The sequence below is a fragment of the Schistocerca cancellata genome, unplaced genomic scaffold (genome assembly GCF_023864275.1).
Source record: "Schistocerca cancellata isolate TAMUIC-IGC-003103 unplaced genomic scaffold, iqSchCanc2.1 HiC_scaffold_227, whole genome shotgun sequence".
Classification (NCBI taxonomy): domain Eukaryota; kingdom Metazoa; phylum Arthropoda; class Insecta; order Orthoptera; family Acrididae; genus Schistocerca; species Schistocerca cancellata.
Genome location: NW_026046249.1, coordinates 1 through 7,500, shown reverse-complemented (window position 1 = coordinate 7,500; position 7,500 = coordinate 1). Strand labels below are relative to the sequence as shown.

Sequence of the window (7,500 nt, the reverse complement as noted above, 5' to 3'; positions counted from 1 at the left end):
ATGCAGGCCCACATAGATAGATCAAATACGCAAATGCCCCTATACATGCTGAACGTCTGTGCAAACAAAACGAACCACACGTCACCCGCACACTCTATCACCCACACACTCTATCACACACTACTCTCTGCCTGTAACAAACACAGATACAATAATTAAGCACCGGCATGGACCAACGTCCGGTGCATCCTATCCGCCACAGTACACCAACCAGACTATGATAACCAGGCCAGGAGGTCCAATCATAAAACAGAATATCCCACTCGTCCGACAACCACAATTGCTCAGATAAGCCACCAACACCCACACATGTCCTACACAGGGGTGCACCCAACATCACCACACTGCCTCGTCTTACAGCACAAACACACTGGCAGGAATGAAACACACAGGTCTGCCGCAACCACAGACACGGCTCGCCCCCCCCTCTCACTGGCGGAAAGCGCATCCCGACGTGACATAACTCCTTTGACACACTGACGCTGCCTCGGGCATCCACGTCCTACGGTCGATATCAACGAACCTCACCCCCCCCCCCCCCCCCCACAACACGCCATCCCATACCACATTGTGTACCGTACCCAAACCTAACGTGTACTGTACTACAACGCAATGTGTACCATAACACAACCCAGTTTGTACCTTAACCTAACCTATGTCACCTTAACCTAACCTATGTCACCTTAACCTAACCTATGTCACCTTAACCTAACCTATGTCACCTTAACCTAACCTATGTCACCTTAACCTAACCTATGTCACCTTAACCTAACCTATGTCACCTTAACCTAACCTATGTCACCTTAACCTAACCTATGTCACCTTAACCTAACCTATGTCACCTTAACCTAACCTATGTCACCTTAACCTAACCTGTGTTGCACCTTAACCTACCTCAATTTGCACCGCAATGTAACTCAATTTGCACCGCAATGTAACTCAATTTGCACCGCAATGTAACTCAATTTGCACCGCAATGTAACTCAATTTGCACCGCAATGTAACTCAATTTGCACCGCAATGTAACTCAATTTGCACCGCAATGTAACTCAATTTGCACCGCAATGTAACTCAATTTGCACCGCAATGTAACGCAATTTGCACCGCAATGTAACGCAATTTGCACCGCAATGTAACGCAATTTGCACCACAATGTAACGCAATTTGCACCGCAATGTAACGCATTTGTACCGCAATCTACCCCCATGTTGTGCCTTAACCTAACCCACGTTGTGCCTTAACCTAACCCACGTTGTGCCTTAACCTAACCCACGTTGTGCCTTAACCTAACCCACGTTGTGGCTTAACCTAACCCACGTTGTGGCTTAACCTAACCCACGTTGTGGCTTAACCTAACCCACGTTGTGGCTTAACCTAACCCACGTTGTGGCTTAACCTAACCCACGTTGTGGCTTAACCTAACCCACGTTGTGGCTTAACCTAACCCACGTTGTGGCTTAACCTAACCCACGTTGTGGCTTAACCTAACCCACGTTGTGCGCTTAACCTAACCCACGTTGTGGCTTAACCTAACCCACGTTGTGGCTTAACCTAACCCACGTTGTGGCTTAACCTAACCCACGTTGTGGCTTAACCTAACCCACGTTGTGGCTTAACCTAACCCACGTTGTGGCTTAACCTAACCCACGTTGTGGCTTAACCTAACCCACGTTGTGGCTTAACCTAACCCACGTTGTGGCTTAACCTAACCCACGTTGTGGCTTAACCTAACCCACGTTGTGGCTTAACCTAACCCACGTTGTGCCTTAACCTAACCCACGTTGTGCCTTAACCTAACCCACGTTGTGCCTTAACCTAACCCACGTTGTGCCTTAACCTAACCCACGTTGTGCCTTAACCTAACCCACGTTGTGGCTTAACCTAACCCACGTTGTGGCTTAACCTAACCCACGTTGTGCCTTAACCTAACCCACGTTGTGCCTTAACCTAACCCACGTTGTGCCTTAACCTAACCCACGTTGTGCCTTAACCTAACCCACGTTGTGCCTTACCCTGCTCTGTAATTGGCATATGACACGTTACATTAATGTATTGTTGTCCAACCGCAACCGGCTCAGAATGTTGTGTACACAGCTATGTGTCATCTCCCCATAACAGCTGCATTGCAGTGTGGTACGCCATAGAGACGTGTGGGAGTAATGGACGCAGTGGATGGCGATCAGCATGAGCCGTCTGTTCATGTAGTGGCGCGTGTATGCAGACGTAGTAGTCTCTTCTCACACAATGTGATAGCACGGTGCCCCGCGTTCCACATCTGCGACATGCTACAGAGGCCGGTTGACAGTTGGTCGCGCAATGGAGATCGCATATGTACGGGGGCACCTTCCACGTGCCCTCTAGTCGGGCACATTTTGTTGCGTGGATGTGAGCGAATGTAGTGTGTCTTGACACCTGACAGGCAGGCATGCAATAATAGTTGACTTTGCAAACGGGGATGGACGTGTACGTTTACTGGTGACGTTACGCAAATGAACAACTGGTAACCCGTTGTGGTGCGGTTGATCTTGCTGGAGGTACATCTGTGAGGGCAACGATCGGTACAGCTACGAAGCGGTCCCCACCATACCAACGAACGTGAATGTGAATCTGGGTGTGAAGCGATACGCGGCTGTGGGTGGGTGGGACTGTCCCCCGGCCGGTGAGGGGGGGCCGCCCGGCGTGCTGGCCGCGCGGTGCGTGGGCGCACGCGCTACAGCCGGCTGGTGGGGGCGCCCAGTGGCAGGCGCGCCGGCCGACGGACGCGGCAGGCGGCGCAGCTGCGCGCCGGGGCACCCTGCGCGCGGCGCCGTGCAGCCAAAGTGGGTCCTCGCGGACCCGGTGCGAAGCGCGGTGGACATCTGCAGTGTGCTGGTCCGATTGAGGACTGTGTGCGTTGAGGATGCGCCGCCGCCCGGCACTCGGCGCCGCGACGCCGTCTGCTGCTCGGTCGCCCCAGCGGTTCTCGCTGGTGGTTTGTATCGCAGTTGTGCGGACGTGTTGGCACGTGCGCTGTGCTGGGAGAGTTCGCTTCGGCACCCACGTGGGGCCTTTGCCCTTCTGTGGCGCTGGCGTTGGAGCTGCCGGTCACCGTAGGTGGCGCGTGTTGTCTCCCGCCGGCAATGCCACGACAGCACGCTCCCGGGCCTCTGTCGGCAGCGGCAAGCTCAGTTGGGAGCACGGGTGGTCGCACACCTAAAGCGTCTACTCGCCTAACTCCGGGCGATTGCGCCTCTCTCGAACCCGACCAAGTACTTAGGACGGCGCTGCGCGCCGCCGGGACCTGAGAGGGTTTCGAGGTGTATTGTGCAGGGGAGCCCAGCCTCCTCCTGTTTGCAGAATAATTGAGCGGACGCTTGCGTGTTCGCGCGGGCCCCCGGGACACACTCCCGGGCGGCCGGCTGCTCAGCTCTAGTTGACGCAGCTCCCTGGTTGATCCTGCCAGTAGTCATATGCTTAAGATTAAGCCATGCATGTCTCAGTACAAGCCGCATTAAGGTGAAACCGCGAATGGCTCATTAAATCAGTTATGGTTCCTTAGATCGTACCCACGTTACTTGGATAACTGTGGTAATTCTAGAGCTAATACATGCAAACAGAGTCCCGACCAGAGATGGAAGGGACGCTTTTATTAGATCAAAACCAATCGGTCGGCTCGTCCGGTCCGTTTGCCTTGGTGACTCTGAAATAACTTTGGGCTGATCGCACGGTCCTCGTACCGGCGACGCATCTTTCAAATGTCTGCCTTATCAACTGTCGATGGTAGTTCTGCGCCTACCATGGTTGTAACGGGTAACGGGGAATCAGGGTTCGATTCCGGAGAGGGAGCCTGAGAAACGGCTACCACATCCAAGGAAGGCAGCAGGCGCGCAAATTACCCACTCCGGCACGGGGAGGTAGTGGACGAAAAATAACGATACGGGACTCATCCGAGGCCCCGTAATCGGAATGAGTACACTTTAAATCCTTTAACGAGTATCTATTGTGAGGGCAAGTCTGGTGCCAGCAGCCGCGGTAATTCCAGCTCCCAATAGCGTATATTAAAGTTGTTGCGGTTAAAAAAGCTCGTAGTTGGAATTGTGTCCCACGCTGTTGGTTCACCGCCCGTCGGTGTTTAACTGGCATGTATCGTGGGACGTCCTGCCGGTGGGGCGAGCCGAAGGCGTGCGACCGCCTCGTGCGTGTTCGTGCGTCCCGAGGCGGGACCCCGTTGAAATCCTACCAAGGTGCTCTTTATTGAGTGTCTGGGTGGGCCAGCACGTTTACTTTGAACAAATTAGAGTGCTTAAAGCAGGCAAGCCCGCCTGAATACTGTGTGCATGGAATAATGGAATAGGACCTCGGTTCTATTTTGTTGGTTTTCGGAACCCGAGGTAATGATTAATAGGGACAGGCGGGGCATTCGTATTGCGACGTTAGAGGTGAAAATTCTTGGATCGTCGCAAGACGAACAGAAGCGAAAGCATTTGCCAAGTATGTTTTCATTAATCAAGAACGAAGTTAGAGGTTCGAAGGCGATCAGATACCGCCCTAGTTCTAACCATAAACGATGCCAGCCAGCGATCCGCCGCAGTTCCTCCGATGACTCGGCGGGCAGCCTCCGGGAAACCAAAGCTTTTGGGTTCCGGGGGAAGTATGGTTGCAAAGCTGAAACTTAAAGGAATGACGGAAGGGCACCACCAGGAGTGGAGCCTGCGGCTTAATTTGACTCAAACACGGGAAACCTCACCAGGCCCGGGACACCGGAAGGATTGACAGATTGATAGCTCTTTCTTGATTCGGTGGGTGGTGGTGCATGGCCGTTCTTAGTTGGTGGAGCGATTTGTCTGGTTAATTCCGATAACGAACGAGGACTCTAGCCTGCTAACTAGTCGCGTGACATCCTTCGTGCTGTCAGCGATTACTTTTCTTCTTAGAGGGACAGGCGGCTTCTAGCCGCACGAGATTGAGCAATAACAGGTCTGTGATGCCCTTAGATGTTCTGGGCCGCACGCGCGCTACACTGAAGGAATCAGCGTGTCTTCCTAGGCCGAAAGGTCGGGTAACCCGCTGAACCTCCTTCGTGCTAGGGATTGGGGCTTGCAATTGTTCCCCATGAACGAGGAATTCCCAGTAAGCGCGAGTCATAAGCTCGCGTTGATTACGTCCCTGCCCTTTGTACACACCGCCCGTCGCTACTACCGATTGAATGATTTAGTGAGGGTCTTCGGACTGGTACGCGGCATCGACTCTGTCGTTGCCGATGCTACCGGAAAGATGACCAAACTTGATCATTTAGAGGAAGTAAAAGTCGTAACAAGGTTTCCGTAGGTGAACTGCGGAAGGATCATTACCGACTAGACTGCATGTCTTTCGATGTGCGTGTCGTGTCGGCGCAACACGCTACCTGTACGGCAGCAGCCGTGCGCCGCGTGCGGAACCACGCGTGCCTCTCAAACTAACGGAAATGTTGTGTGGTACGAGCGCTGAAGCTCTGGAGCGGCTGGCCTGCGGCACCTGGCGCCTCGCGCCGGTTTTGAATGACTTTCGCCCGAGTGCCTGTCCGCTCCGGTGTGGAGCCGTACGACGCCCATCGGCCGTGAGGCCGTTGGACACAGGAATGCTGGAACAGGGGCCGTCAAACGCCTCAGTCCCGCCTATGCAACTGTCTTGAAGAGACAGTGGAAACTAAATGAAAAAGATCACCCAGGACGGTGGATCACTCCGGCTCGTGGGTCGATGAAGAACGCAGCAAATTGCGCGTCGACATGTGAACTGCAGGACACATGAACATCGACGTTTCGAACGCACATTGGCGGTCCATGGATTCCGTTCCCGGGCCACGTCTGGCTGAGGGTCGGCTACGTATACTGAAGCGCGCGGCGTTTGTCCCGCTTCGGAGACCTGGGAGTGTCGTGGCCGCCTGTGGGGCCGGCCGCGTCTCCTCAAACGTGCGATGCGCGCCCGTCGCCTGGCGGTTCGCATACCGGTACTTTCTCGGTAGCGTGCACAGCCGGCTGGCGGTGTGGCGTGCGACACCTCGTACAACGACCTCAGAGCAGGCGAGACTACCCGCTGAATTTAAGCATATTACTAAGCGGAGGAAAAGAAACTAACAAGGATTCCCCCAGTAGCGGCGAGCGAACAGGGAAGAGTCCAGCACCGAACCCGCAGGCTGCCGCCTGTCGTGGCATGTGGTGTTTGGAGGGTCACTACCCCGACGCCCTCGCGCCGGAGCCCAAGTCCAACTTGAATGAGGCCACGGCCCGTAGAGGGTGCCAGGCCCGTAGCGGCCGGTGCGAGCGTCGGCGGGGACCTCTCCTTCGAGTCGGGTGCTTGAGAGTGCAGCTCCAAGTGGGTGGTAAACTCCATCTGAGACTAAATATGACCACGAGACCGATAGCGAACAAGTACCGTGAGGGAAAGTTGAAAAGAACTTTGAAGAGAGAGTTCAAAAGTACGTGAAACCGTTCTGGGGTAAACGTGAGAAGTCCGAAAGGTCGAACGGGTGAGATTCACGCCCATCCGGCCACTGGCTCCCGCCCTCGGCAGATGGGGCCGGGCCGCCCGCGCGGAGCAATCCGCGGCGGGGTCGTGTCCGGTTGCCTTTCCACTCGCCGCGGGGTGGGGCCGTTCCGGTGTGCGGTGGGCCGCACTTCTCCCCTAGTAGGGACGTCGCGACCCGCTGGGTGCCGGCCTACGGCCCGGGTGCGCAGCCTGTCCTTCCGCGGGCCTCGGTTCGCGTCTGTTGGGCAGAGCCCCCGGTGTCCTGGCTGGCTGCTCGGCGGTATATCTGGAGGAGTCGATTCGCCCCTTTGGGCGCTCGGGCTCCCGGCAAGCGCGCGCGGTTCTTCCCGGATGACGGACCTACCTGGCCCGGCCCCGGACCCGCGCCGCTGTTGGCTCGGGATGCTCTCGGGCGGAATAATCGCTCCCGTCAGCGGCGCTTCAGCTTTGGACAATTTCACGACCCGTCTTGAAACACGGACCAAGGAGTCTAACATGTGCGCGAGTCATTGGGGCTGTACGAAACCTAAAGGCGTAATGAAAGTGAAGGTCTCGCCTTGCGCGGGCCGAGGGAGGATGGGGCTTCCCCGCCCTTCACGGGGCGGCGGCCTCCGCACTCCCGGGGCGTCTCGTCCTCATTGCGAGGTTGAGCGCACCTAGAGCGTACACGTTGGGACCCGAAAGATGGTGAACTATGCCTGGCCAGGACGAAGTCAGGGGAAACCCTGATGGAGGTCCGTAGCGATTCTGACGTGCAAATCGATCGTCGGAGCTGGGTATAGGGGCGAAAGACTAATCGAACCATCTTGTAGCTGGTTCCCTCCGAAGTTTCCCTCAGGATAGCTGGTGCTCGTACGAGTCTCATCCGGTAAAGCGAATGATTAGAGGCCTTGGGGCCGAAACGACCTCAACCTATTCTCAAACTTTAAATGGGTGAGATCTCCGGCTTGCTTGATATGCTGAAGCCGCGAGCAAACGACTCGGATCGGAGTGCCAAGTGGGCCACTTTTGGTAAGC

General features: G+C 55.5%; 1 non-coding gene and 1 pseudogene across 1 annotated transcript; both read left to right on the top strand.

The window, feature by feature from the left end:
- The first annotated feature begins 3,422 nt into the window (after positions 1 to 3,422).
- Positions 3,423 to 5,329, top strand: LOC126112811 (small subunit ribosomal RNA). The gene has a single exon (XR_007524552.1). It is a non-coding gene; the product is annotated as a small subunit ribosomal RNA (ribosomal RNA).
- A 350-nt stretch (positions 5,330 to 5,679) lies between these two features.
- On the top strand, positions 5,680 to 5,836 carry LOC126112818 (5.8S ribosomal RNA; annotated as a pseudogene).
- The last annotated feature ends 1,664 nt before the right edge of the window (positions 5,837 to 7,500 follow it).